The following is a 12,503-nucleotide window of genomic DNA, read 5'->3' on the forward strand; positions in this document are numbered from 1 at the left end:
GCGTCTTCCCACCGCTATCAGTGGGAACTGGATCAGACCATGGGCAGCAAAGCTTGCTCAGGATGCTTTGCTATCGTGCCACTAAAATGCTGGTCTGTAGCATTCGTGTCCCTGCTGATATTCTAGGCTCAGTGTCGACATCTAACAGCCTCACAGATTTTCTTTTGCCAATAAAGGGATTTTCTCCCCGTGACGCTCTCATTTGAAATAATTGGCAGTGGCTCTGTGTTGGGGATGGTCGGTCTGAGCAGCAGCCCTTGTGCTTCAGATGGGGTGGCCACCTCGTGGCTAGAAGGGAACAAATTCCAGTGTTCCAGAGTCTGATCCTGCAGCTTCCCTCGCCCATGTGAGGGGACGTGAGGCTCAAAGCCCAGCCCACAGAGCAGTTCAAAGACAAGAGCTGGACCAGATGAGCTGAGGGCCGGGGAGTCAGGACTCCTGGGTTCTACCCTGGAACTCTGAGGGGAAAGGGGTCTAGTGGTTGTGGGGGGCTGGTGGGAGTCAGGAGCACCCGATGAAACTACTGAGCAGCAGCCACAAGGACTGTGGGAGCCCAGACTGTCTCTCCAGCAGGAAGCCACGATGACAGTGGGTCCATGTTCAGTGCTCAGAGCGAGGTTGCTTTATCCTGCAGTGGTGTGTCGGGCTGGCGGTTTTGCTTTCTCATACAGTGGGCCACACATAATGCAGTTGAATAGTGAGGGTGGTTTGCTCTTCTGTTCCCCTGTCTTTGGTGGCACTTGGAGCACATTGTAGGCAGCCGTTAGCTCAGTCTTCATGCCTGTGTGCGGTGGGAAAGGAAGCTGACTTGTCCGAACGTCAGGCAATGGCAGCGCTGGGAACCAAATCCTTTCTACCCACTTCCCCTGCTCGAACCCTGCAGACCCAAATCCCCTCCCCGAGCTGTGGATGGGACCCAGGAGTCCCGACTCTAAGGAGGAGACACAACTTCCCTCCCAGTACTGAAATGAAATGGAGATATCCTATCTCCTAGAACTGGAAGGGACCTTGAAAGCTCATCAAGCCCAGCCCCCTGCCTTCGCTAGCAGGACCAAGTACTGATTTTGCCCCAGATTCCCTAAGTGCCCCCTCAAGGATTGAACTCACAACCCTGGGTTTAGCAGGACAATGCTCAAACCACTGAGCTATCCCTCCCCCAATAATGAGTTGTATGTGTAACGTAGGAGGCCCTCCACTCAAAGCATAACAGATGACCCAAACCCAACCTGCTCGGACCCATCACTATGAGGAGTCTGACACACTGATTGGAAAATACTTGCAGTAGGTCGGCACGAGGGAAGGTGCAGGGCACCCAGGGAGCAGTGGGCAGATGGAGCACTGACACATGGCATCTTGATACCTGGCGCTATCAGGAAATGTGCCGCCATACGGCCGATGCTTTTCCCGGGACACCTGGGAAGGTGGGTCCCAGAAATAAAAGAGGTGGCGCGTTAGGAGTATTAGTGTCAATGTAGGATCCAGGCCTGTAGTTCCGCCTGAGATAGGACTTTGAGTTCGGCTTGCTTGGTGGGTTTTGGATCTACAGTTCTACTAATACGTGTGAACAAAGACAGACGCTGTAACTGCAGCTTTTGCCTAAACCCGCTGGGTTTGTGAGTATAATGGGACTAGATAAGAGCAGTTAAAGTGTTACTGGGCATGGGGGGAGGGTAATAGACAAGCCCACACTTGAAGGCTGCCTCAACTCCTTGCCCCTCCCAGGGGGCACCACAGGGGTGGGACGAAGACCCCAACTCACGACCCTCCGAAACGGAACATGACCATAGGCTGTAAGGGGTGGGACTAGGGCCGTGCCTTGCAGGTATATTTGGGCCTACTAAGAAGGAGGAGGTGGGAAATGGGGAGCGGGGACACAGGCGCTGTCAGAGCTGGGAACTAACCCCAGTAACCGTGGCATTTGCCTGCACTTCAGACTTCTGGCCTTCTGCTTTCTGTCTGCGCGACAGGAACCGAGGGAGGGGGTGAAGGGGAAGCCCTCTAACAGCCCCTCCCAGAGCTGCAGCTAGAACCCAGGAGTCCTGGGTCCCCTCCTGGGTTTTCTGGGCTGCACTGTGCTGCCCCTGAGTCTATAACTCCGTGTGTCCATCCTGCACAGCCCAGACCACATCAGGCCAAGGCTGGGCTGCGATCCAGGCAGCGGGGCTGGAACAATGTGTATAGGGGAGCTGAGAGCCACTGTAAACCCTGGATATAATGGAAACCACTTCAAGCCGCACCCCCCTGTACTGCTAGTGCCAGCACCTATGGGTCCGGGGCAGAGTTAAGGGGATTTCAGGCAGCACCTTCACTCTGCATTGCCAGGGGAGTCAGTGCTCAGCCCCGTGACTGGGTCCCAGCTCAGCTTGACCCTTGACCTGGGGATTCACGAGGTTCTGGGGGTGATGCCCAGTCTAGTACTTGGTGTAGGAACCGTTTCCCCAGCACAGGGAACCCAGAGGGTCTGATTCCACCCAGCCGAGCGGGAGCTGAAGTGGGTCTGGCCCTGCTTTAACCCTTTGAGTTCTCAGCACAGCCTTCAGATGGGCAGCTCTCAGCCCTGGGGAGAGGGGGGATGGATGGGCCCAGCCATGGGCAGTGGAGTGGCTGTGGGGGCAGGGAGGGTGGGGTAAGACACACAGGGGTGCAAGAAGGGGAGTGGCCCCAGTAACTCCTGTGGAGACACGTACACACAATCCCACACACAGACCTACACACGCTCTCTCCCTATGCCCTGGGACGGTGCCCACGTTCCCAGTCTCTCCCTGCCTAGAGACCACGGACAGTTCCCTTCACCACAGGGAGATCTCCACCTCCAAGCCTAGGAACCACCCCTCTTTGCCATGAAAGCACATAGATCAGTGACCCCTCCCGGCGGGGGGGGGGCAGGATCTGCCACACCCCTGCCCCCTCCACTCCCACACAAGACCCTGGGCACAGTGGGGAAGGGGTGCAGGGACCTGCCAGGAACAGGCAGCCCAGCGTCATGAGCTGCTGCGACAGTGCAGGGCCCTGGGGGGTTAAAGGCACCGGCTCCTCCCAGGTCCAAGGGTCGCTGTGCCTGGCAGGGCCTCCAAAGGCTGAGTGGTGCTGGCTCGGCCCGAGTCCAAGAGTTACTGAGGGGGGAGGGGGGAGCAGAGGGCCTGTCGTGTTACACAACCCCACAGAGGGCTCCCACCCCAGGCACGGGACTGTTCTCCCAGCTGCAGACACCAGCGCAGGCCCTTGAGTTGTTCCAGGAGCGCGCCAAGGAATCAGCTCGACTGGTGCCAAGGTGCAGCTGGCTCTGGGGTGGGAGAGCCAAGTAACAGCCTCACCCTGCTCCCTGCAGATTGAGCCTCCCATTGCCAGGCTGAGGCGCTGGAGACCCCTGACTTTCAGGAGAGAGGACCTCCCACACCGCTCCCTGCAGCACAGCTCCCCGAGTAGCGCACAGGGACCCACACTGACGCCGGGAGTCTGTCTCTGTCCCAGCCCTGCCATGGCGCGTGAATACTTCACCCACAAGGGAGTGCTGTTCCCACGCCTGGATTATTCCCCCGAGAAGCTGAGCTACGTGGAGAACGAATTCCAGGTGCGGGACGACGACGTCTTCAACATCACCTACCCCAGGTCAGGTAGGGGAGAGCGGGTGTGTGTGTGTGTGTGTGTAGGGGGCTCCTGACACACACAGGGACATTAGATGGAAACACCAAACCCGTCACATGACCTGATTTCCTAGACGCCAGACTCCGGGTACCCCCCTTCCCGCCCAGAGTGAGACAAAGCAGGCTGCTCCCTGGGGCCCAACTCGCCCACCTGGTGCTGGGCTGGCTCTCTGCAGACCCACTCTGATCACAGGCTTCCCCCAGAGCCACCGGCAGGGCCAGGAGACCCCTGGCACAGCAAAGTGAGAGCTTCTGATTTTAGCTTTGGGGGGGAGGGATAGCTCAGTGGTTTGAGCATTGGCCTGCTAAACCCAGGGTTGTGAGTTCAATCCTTGAGGGGGCCATTTAGGGAACTGAGGTAAAAATCTGCCTGGGGATTGGTCCTGCTTTGAGCAGGGGGTTGGACTAGATACCCCCTGAGGTCCCTTCCAACCCTGATATTCTATGAATGCACCTCAGGGGCTGGGGGCCAGGTTCTCTCCCTGGCTCTGGGAGCAGAGGGGGACCTAGCAGGTTGAGGGGTTGTTTCAGGCCCATTAACCCTTTCACCCCCAGGCACTAACTGGATGCTGGAGATTCTGAGTCTGATCCGTTGTGGCGGGGACCCCGGCTGGGTGCGCAGCGTGCTGAACTGGGAGCGGGCGCCCTGGGTGGAGAACCACCTGGGGCTGGAGGCTGCCCTGAAATACCCCCTGCCCGGCTGCTCTGCTCCCACCTCCCCGTCCAGCTCTTCCCCAAGTCCCTGCAGCGCTCCAAGGCCAAGGTGAGAGGCGGGAGAGCAGGGGCTGCGGGTCGGGATTGAGGGGCACCGACAGGGCTGTGTGTCGGGAGGGGGGTGAATCCAGGGCTGCTGCTGGGTGTGAGTTACAGCAATGTGGGCGTGCGAAGGAGCAGGCAGCGGGGTGCGGCGACTCCTTCTCCCTCCAGAGAGGGTGGGGAGGTGACGGCCCGGGGTGAGTGGCTAATTGCTGGGTTCACTTGGCATCCCCCTCCCCTGATTGGTAGTGACCCCCCCATTCTCCCCAGATCATCTACACCCTGCGCTGCCCCAAGGACGTCCTGGTCTCGCTGTACCACTTCTCCAAGCTGCTCCGCCTCTTCAAGGACCTTGGCTCACTGGACTCCTTCCTCGAGGACTTCCTGAGCGGGAACGGTGAGCAGCACCCCGGGGTCCTCGGGGGCCCTGCTGCAGCTAGGGATACGCAGGCAGCCTCCTCCCACCCGATGCCTGGGCTCCCAGCCGCTCACTGATGGGATCCAGTTTGTGCATCCCCAGCCAGCTCTGAGCTACTCTGCCCAGGGCTTAATAGGCTGCTGCACGGCCATCCGGCCGCGCACCATGGAGGGAACTTAGGTGGAGGTAGTGCTTAAGTTGTGCCAGGGCCCTGGCACCTCCGGGCCTGCTAGTTCAGAGCCCCGGCACTGGTGGGCCTGGCAGTTCAGGGCCCTGGCACCGGTGGGCCTGGCAGTTCAGGGCCCTGGCACCTCCGGGCTGGCTGCATCAGTTATGAATGTAAAAAAATTGCTTAAGCCCCAGCACCACTTTACTTATAAATTAAACAGCGGGTGGAGGGGCCGGGTGGTGCCAGCTCTGGGGTCACTGTGCCGCTCTCCCCTGCACAGTGGCCTACGGCTCCTGGTTCGACCACGTCACCGGCTGGATGGGGCTGAAGGGCAACGAGAACTTCTTCTCCATCACCTACGAGGAGCTGCAGCAGGTAGAGAACGCCCCCCTTGGGCCACACCCACATAACCCCACCCCCTGGTGACACCCTCACATAGGTCCTCCAGCCACCCCACACGTAACCCCTCCCCTGAGCCACCCCCACATGTAACCCCTCCCCTGAGCCATCTCCACACGTAACCCCCCAGCCAGGTGGTGTTCTAGGGTGTTGCCAGCCCCAGCTCCCCAGGCCTCGGCGCCCATGTCCTGGGTGTTGGCTCCTCCTGGCTTTTGCATTCCTCTGCCCCTGCCCTGGAACAGGGTCTGACCTCAGGTGGCCAACGTGGCTCATGGCCAAGGCCCTCTGCCCTTGAAGACGTCTCTGCCTCAGTCCCCAGTGGGGAGCAGGACTCTGCTGGGGGAGGGAACTGAGGCACACGTGGGCCATAAAATTGTCACCCTAGACTCACCCTCTTCACGGCAGCGGGTGTCTCCCCCAGGACCCGCGGGGCAGCGTGCGGAGAATCTGCCACTTCCTGGGGAAGGAGCTGAGTGAGGAGCAAGTGGCCGCGGTGGTGGAGAACGCCTCCTTCCAGAGCATGAAGGGGAACAAAATGTCCAACTACTCGCAGCTGTCGGACAAGTACATGGACCACCAGAAGGGGGAGTTCCTGAGGAAAGGTGAGTCCAGGCCTGGGCTAGCAGGGGGCTGCGAGCTGGGACTGAGGGGCACCAGCAGAGCTGCGGGGGCAGGGCTGGGGGGCAGGAGCTGTGGGTTGGGAGTGAGGGGCATGGGCAGAGCTTGCGGGGGCAGGGCTGGGGGGCCGGGGCTGTGGGTTGGGAGGGGCATGGGCAGAGCTTGCGGGGGCAGGGCTGGGGGGCGGGGGCTGTGGGTTGGGAGTGAGGGGCATGGGCAGAGCTTGCGGGGGCAGGGCAGGGGGGCGGGGGCTGTGGGTTGGGAGTGAGGGGCATGGGCAGAGCTTGCGGGGGCAGGGCTGGGGGGCAGGGGCTGTGGGTTGGGAGGGGCATGGGCAGAGCTTGCGGGGGCAGGGCTGGGGGGCAGGGGCTGTGGGTTGGGAGTGAGGGGCACCAGCAGAGTTTGCGGGGGCAGGGCTGGGGGGCAGGGGCTGTGAGTGAGGGGCATGGGCAGAGCTTGTGGGGGCAGGGCTGGGGGGCAGGGGCTATGGGTTGGGAGTGAGGGGCACCAGCAGAGTTTGCGGGGGCAGGGATGGGGGGCAGGGGCTGTGGGTTGGGAGGGGCATGGGCAGAGCTTGCGGGGGCAGGGCTGGGGGGCAGGGGCTGGGGGTTGGGAGTGAGGGGCACCAGCAGAGTTTGCGGGGGCAGGGCTGGGGGGCAGGGGCTGTGGGTTGGGAGGGGCATGGGCAGAGCTTGCGGGGGCAGGGCTGGGGGGCGGGGGCTGTGGGTTGGGAGTGAGGGGCACCAGCAGAGCTTGCGGGGGCAGGGCTGGGGGGCAGGGGCTGTGGGTTGGGAGTGAGGGGCACCCTAGACCATACCCCCTGTGGCTTGCAGGGATCTGCGGTGACTGGAGGAACCATCTCTCGGAGGCACAGAGCCAGCGATTTGACACCGTTTACCTGGAGCGGATGCAGGGTCTGGGCATGACCTTCCCCTGGGACTGACGGGCTCGCGCCCGCCACATCTGTACCTGCAATACACCGGCCCTGTGCCACCCACGTGCTGCTGCTCTTACTGTGCCCTGGGAGATGCCCCCTGGGGCAGCCTCACTACAGCATCAGCAATAGGCAGAGCTGGGCTGGGGCATGTGTCCGGCAGAGGTCAGTGAGCGCACGCATGGCAGGGCTCAGCTGAGGTGTATTTAAAATCTGTCCATTGCAGCGTTTTCCTGGCCCTGCTTGCAAACAGGGGGCTCTGCAGGGCAGTGTGAAAGTCTGCACAGAGTCAGCCTGGAGCATGACGCGGGAGATGGGCCTCTGTGCAGGGAGCCGCCTGCTCTGTCTCTCTCGGGTTTGGGTTCCTGTGCGTGAGGGCTCTGGATTCGAAGAAATAAAATCAGGTGATGTGGCAACCTTCCAGCAAGAGGATTTGGTTTTTTAATCTAACTTCTCTGGGTTTGCCATGAACAGAACATGATCCCATCCAGCAGTGAGCAGCAGGAACAAACACATGCACACACGCACACACACACACACACTCTCTCTCTCTCTCTCTCCCCCCATACCACCCGCCCCCATTCCAAAGGTTGTGATTGCGGGTGACCCAGTTCCCAGGTAGATCCCTGCAATACCCCCAGGGGCCAGGATGCTGTCGTACCATACGACACAATTCTCATAACTTCACATGCATTAATGATACACATCTATGGATAGAAAAATGACTTTCAGCAGATCATGACCTTTCCCCTGATGCCTCACACGCCCTGCTTTATATGCAATATCACAATTATATATGTAAGCAGAGTCAGGATGAGCTCTACCCTGACATCTGGTGATGAATTATGGCGAGTGTGGAAAAGAATTTCAGGGGCTGATGGTGTTTGCATAGGCACACCCACCCCGCCTAGCATAGCCCACGGCAGCCCAAAATGTGGGATCCCCAATTTCTCTGTTATTGGGGCAGGAGGAATAAAGTGTTGTCACCCTGATTATGTGAATGAGGAGCTATGAAACTGCTTTATGACAGAGGGTCTCACCATCAATTAAGTAGCACTCGCTAGACAAGAGACATGGGAGCCAAAACCCAGTGAATTGAGAGAGGGTGTGGACAGGTGTGTGTATCTGATGGTATGGGCCCCTTCTGAGGGCACTGGCATACCAATTGTACCTCCTTTTCTCTCTTCATAGTTGAATAGCAGAGCTAATTTTGATTCTATTAGGAGTCTAGCTAGAGGCTGCTGAGCTGAATTTACTTTGGGCCAATGGTGCACCAGCACTGGGGCTCTCCTACTACAGGCTGAAATCACTTAGAGCTGCAATCACTAAAAGAGCTAAGCTTACTGAGCTGAGATCACTGAGGGCTGTGTTAACTAGTGGGGGAGCCTGAAGATCTATCGCTAAGTGGCTGGCAGAGCAGTTTGCAGGACAGCTGGAGCAGTGAGCACAGCAGAGTGGAGCTGAGCAGTTTGTGGTGTACAACTGTACATCTGTACAACTGTGGTGTACAACTGCAGATTCTCCCAATCCCGCTAGGAGACCATCTACAAGTCTTTGGAAGGTGGCAGGTGCATTTCCCAGCCCGAAAGGAAGCACATTAAATTCATACACCCCTGCATGGATGATGAAGGCTGACCTTTCCTTGGTGGGTTCATCTAGCGGTACCTGCCAGTACCCCTTGGTTAAGTCTAAGGTAGAGATGAATTGGGCATGTCCCAGTTTCTCCAATAGCTCATATGTGCGTGGCATTGGATAGTTGTCAGGATGAGTTACAGCATTTAGCTTATGGTAGTTCACGCAAAAGCGTATTTCCCCATCTGGTTTGGGAACTAGAACCACTGGAGATGCCCATACACTGCTAGAGGGGCGGATTATACCCATCTGTAGCATGTCCTGGATCTCCCGTTCTATAGCAGCTTGGGCGTGAGGAGACACCCGGTAGGGTGGGGTTCTAATTGGGTGAGCATTACATGTGTCAATGGAGTGGTACGCCCGTTCGGTCCGTTCTGGGATGGCTGAGAACACTGGCACAAAGCTAGTGCACAGCTCCTTGATCTGCTGTCGCTGCAGACGTTCAAGGGTCGGGGAGAGGTTCACCTCTTCCATGCCACCGTCACTCTTTCCTTCATAGTAGACACCTTCAGGCCACTCAGCGTCATCTCCTCCCTGGGCTGTAAACTGGAAAACCTTTAATTCTCTGGAATACGGGCTTAAGAGAATTAACATAGTATACCTTAGGCTTTATTTTGCAGGTGGGGAATGCTATGAGATAGTTAACAGCTCCTAGGCGCTCCTGGACTGTGAATGGCCCTTCCCACGACGCTTCCATTTTATGGGCCTGGAGTGCCTTTAAGACCATGACTTTGTTTCCTACTTTGAAGGACCGTTCTCTAGAATGTTTATCATACCAGGCCTTCTGCTCTTCCTGAACCTCTGTTAGATTTTCTCGAGCAAGGGCTAAAGAGTGTCGGAGGGTGTTTTGTAGGTTGCTTACAAAGTCCAGAATGTTAGTCCCTGGAGAAGGCGTAGAACCCTCCCATTGCTGCTTCACCAACTGTAATGGCCCCTTAACCTCGCGGCCATACACAAATTCGAATGGTGAAAACCCTAAACTGGGATGTGGTACAGCCCTGTAGGCAAAAAGCAACTGCTGCAACACTAGGTCCCAATCATTGGCGTGTTCATTTACGAATCATGGCCCCCAAAGTTCCATTAAATCTCTCCACCAGGCCATTTGTTTGATGGTGGTAAGGGATGGCCACCATGTGGTTCACCCCCATGAGCTTCCCAGAGATTTTTCACGGTCCCTGCCAAGAAATTAGTTTCCGAATCCATAAGGATGTCGGAGGGCCAACCTACCCTGCCAAAAATGTCTGTTAGTGCCTGGCACACACTTTTAGCCCTGGTGTTGCTTAGAGCTACTGCTTCCAGCCATCGGGTAACAAAATCCATGAAAGTCAGTATGTACTGCTTTCCTCTGGGGGTCTTCTTTGGGAAAGGACCTAGAATATCCACAGCTACTCGCTGAAATGGGACCTCAAATTATGGGGAGTGGCTGGAGAGGGGCTTTGACCTGGTCTTGGGGTTTTCCCACTCGTTGGCAAATCTCACAAGACCAGACATAATTAGAAACGTCTTTGCCCGTTCCCTCCCAGTGGAAAGACTTCCCCCAAACAGTCTTTGGTTCGGTTCACCCCAGAATGGCCACTGGGATGATCATGGGCTAAGCTCACGAGCTTTACCTGGTACTTAGCTGGAACCAGAGGTGAAAGTAAGCCGGTATGGTACGGTATGGTACAGCGTACCAGCAAGAGCCAGTACACCGTGCCGGACCACACTGGTTTCCACGGTGGGGATTTAAAGGGCTCAGAGCTTCCTGCCGCTGCGGGCAGCCCAGAGCCCTTTAAATCCCGGCCGCAGCTCCGGCAGCTGGGCTGGGGCCAGGATTTAAAGGGCTCGAGGCTCCCCTCAGTGGCTGGGCCCCGGGCCCTTTAAATCCCAGCCCCAGCCCGGCAAAGCTCGGGGTTCCCCGTGGTGGCTGGAGCCCCAGACCCTTTAATTTGCCCCTGAACCCCGGGGGGGCTCCCAGACACCTCTTCAGCTGGGAGCCCCTGGTTGATTTAAAGGCCCTGGGGCTCCCAGCCACTGCCAGTGCCCCAGGGCCTTTAAATCTTGAGAGGCCACGCCCCTTCCGCTTGAGGCCACGCCCCCTCAGGACTCCGGCAGTACCGGTAAATCCTGTAAGTTACTTTCACCCCTGGCTGGAGCTACTAACTGTCTTTGAGGACGCCAGTCTTCCTGGTGTCCACCAGAAAGAGTCTCCTTGTGTAAAAGTTCTTGTTCTACAACAAACCGGGATCGGTTAGAAGAGCTGAGGCGGTGGGGTGCTCCGTGCCGCCGCCCAAGCTTTCTGAAGGCTGTCACCTGCTTCCTGCTCAGCCTGGAACTGTTCCCTTGATGCTGGAGACATCGGTTCCTCCTTGGACTGTGGACTTGGGCTTGGTCTCTCTTGAAGCGATGCAGGTGATGAGGTTGTTTCTGTTGACTGTGAACCGCTCTCCGCTGGTGCACTAGGTGGTATTTCAGGCTCTAGCTGAGCCTCTTGGGTAGGGTTATCTGCTGCTTCTGCCAGTTCAGGCTCACTGGTGACCTCTGGCGTTGGAGTTGTAAACGGGTTTGCAAGCGCTGGACTCAGTGCTGGCAACGGTTCTGGTGCTGGTTGCTTTGCCAGTTCCGGGACTGGCTTTGGCTGGTCTCTGGGATTGGCTCCACTATGGCTGTTGCAGCCATTGGCAGGGGATCCAGTTCCACCACCTGTCTGGGTCTCTGGTAACACAGACGGGGCCCTGGTGGAAGGCTCGGGAACAGAGATAGGTGTGAAGGCTTGCTTAGCCTGGCTGCAGGTGACCCTTCCCACCCTCTTGGCTAGCTTCACATGGCTGGCCAAATCTTTCCCCAGCAGCATGGGAATGGGATGATCGTCATAGATGGCAAAAGTCCCCATTCCAAACCAGCCCTTGTACTGGACAGGCAACTTGGCTGTAGGCAAGTTTAAAGAGTTTGACATGAAGGGTTGAATTGTCACCAGGGCTTCTGTGTTGATGAATTTGGGGTACACTAGGGATTGGTGGATAGCTCACACTTGTGCTCCAGTGTCCCTCCACATGATAATCTTCTTCCCGCCCACACTCAGTTTCCCTTCGCTCTGAGGGTACCTGGAAGGCATCTGGGCCTGAGGACCTTGGGTGTGATTCTGGTGTAATGAACTGCAGTCGGTTGGGGTTCTTGGGGCAGTTGGCCTTCACACGCCCCAGCTCATTACATTTAAAACATCGCCCAGCTGACTGGTCACTGGGGCAAGGTGCAGGGCTGGTGCAACCATTTAAGTGAACTAGGCGGTCACCTAGGGCAGCAACCGCGGTGGCCGGATCTTCGGCCGCCCCTGTCGCCGCCGGCATTTAGGCAGAGGGAACTGGGGCAGGGGAGTGCGGGGAGGGACGCCTGCAGCAAGTAATGGGGGGGAAGGAGGTGGCACCAGGGGACCTCCCTGCCCCAGCTCACCCCTACCCCGCCTCCTCCCCAGCACACCGTGGCTGCTTCACTTCTCCCGCCTCCCAGGCTTGCGGCGCCAATCAGCTTAGGCGCCATAAGCCTGGGAGGCGGGAGAAGTGAAGCAGCGAGGGCGTGCTCGTGCTCAGAGCAGGGGTGAGGTGGGTGCCTCAGGGTGGGGAGCTGCCGCAGGGGAGGAGACGTCTCAGGGCAGATGGGGGAGCAGCCATGGGGGGGCGCCTCAGGGCAGAGGCGGTGCAAGGTAGAAGTTTCGCCTAGGGCGTGAAACATCCTTGCACCAGCCCTGGTGAGGTGGGTTGCTGGAGATGGGTGTGGTGGGGCAATAAGGTGTCTGGGGTTTTCCTTGGGATGGAGGTGGGGCCTTGGGTTGCCCCTGGTGATAGGGTTTTGTTTCGGGTTGCCTCTTCTGGTATTTGCCCCAACTACTACTAGTTTTTCTTCTTTTCTGCCACCTCCACCCATTTGGCTCCAATCTCCCCTGCCTCAGTTACAGTT

At 58.0% G+C, this 12,503-nt stretch overlaps 1 long non-coding RNA gene and 1 pseudogene across 1 annotated transcript in view; one reads left to right on the forward strand and one right to left on the reverse strand.

The window, feature by feature from the left end:
• The window catches only part of LOC123351453, an 83,696-nt gene that overhangs the window by 38,583 nt on the left and 32,610 nt on the right, over positions 1-12,503 (reverse strand). The gene's annotated exons all lie outside the window — the stretch shown is intronic.
• On the forward strand, positions 3,157-7,361 carry LOC123351448 (annotated as a pseudogene).

Source organism: Mauremys mutica, chromosome 17 (genome assembly GCF_020497125.1).
Source record: "Mauremys mutica isolate MM-2020 ecotype Southern chromosome 17, ASM2049712v1, whole genome shotgun sequence".
Classification (NCBI taxonomy): Eukaryota; Metazoa; Chordata; order Testudines; family Geoemydidae; genus Mauremys; species Mauremys mutica.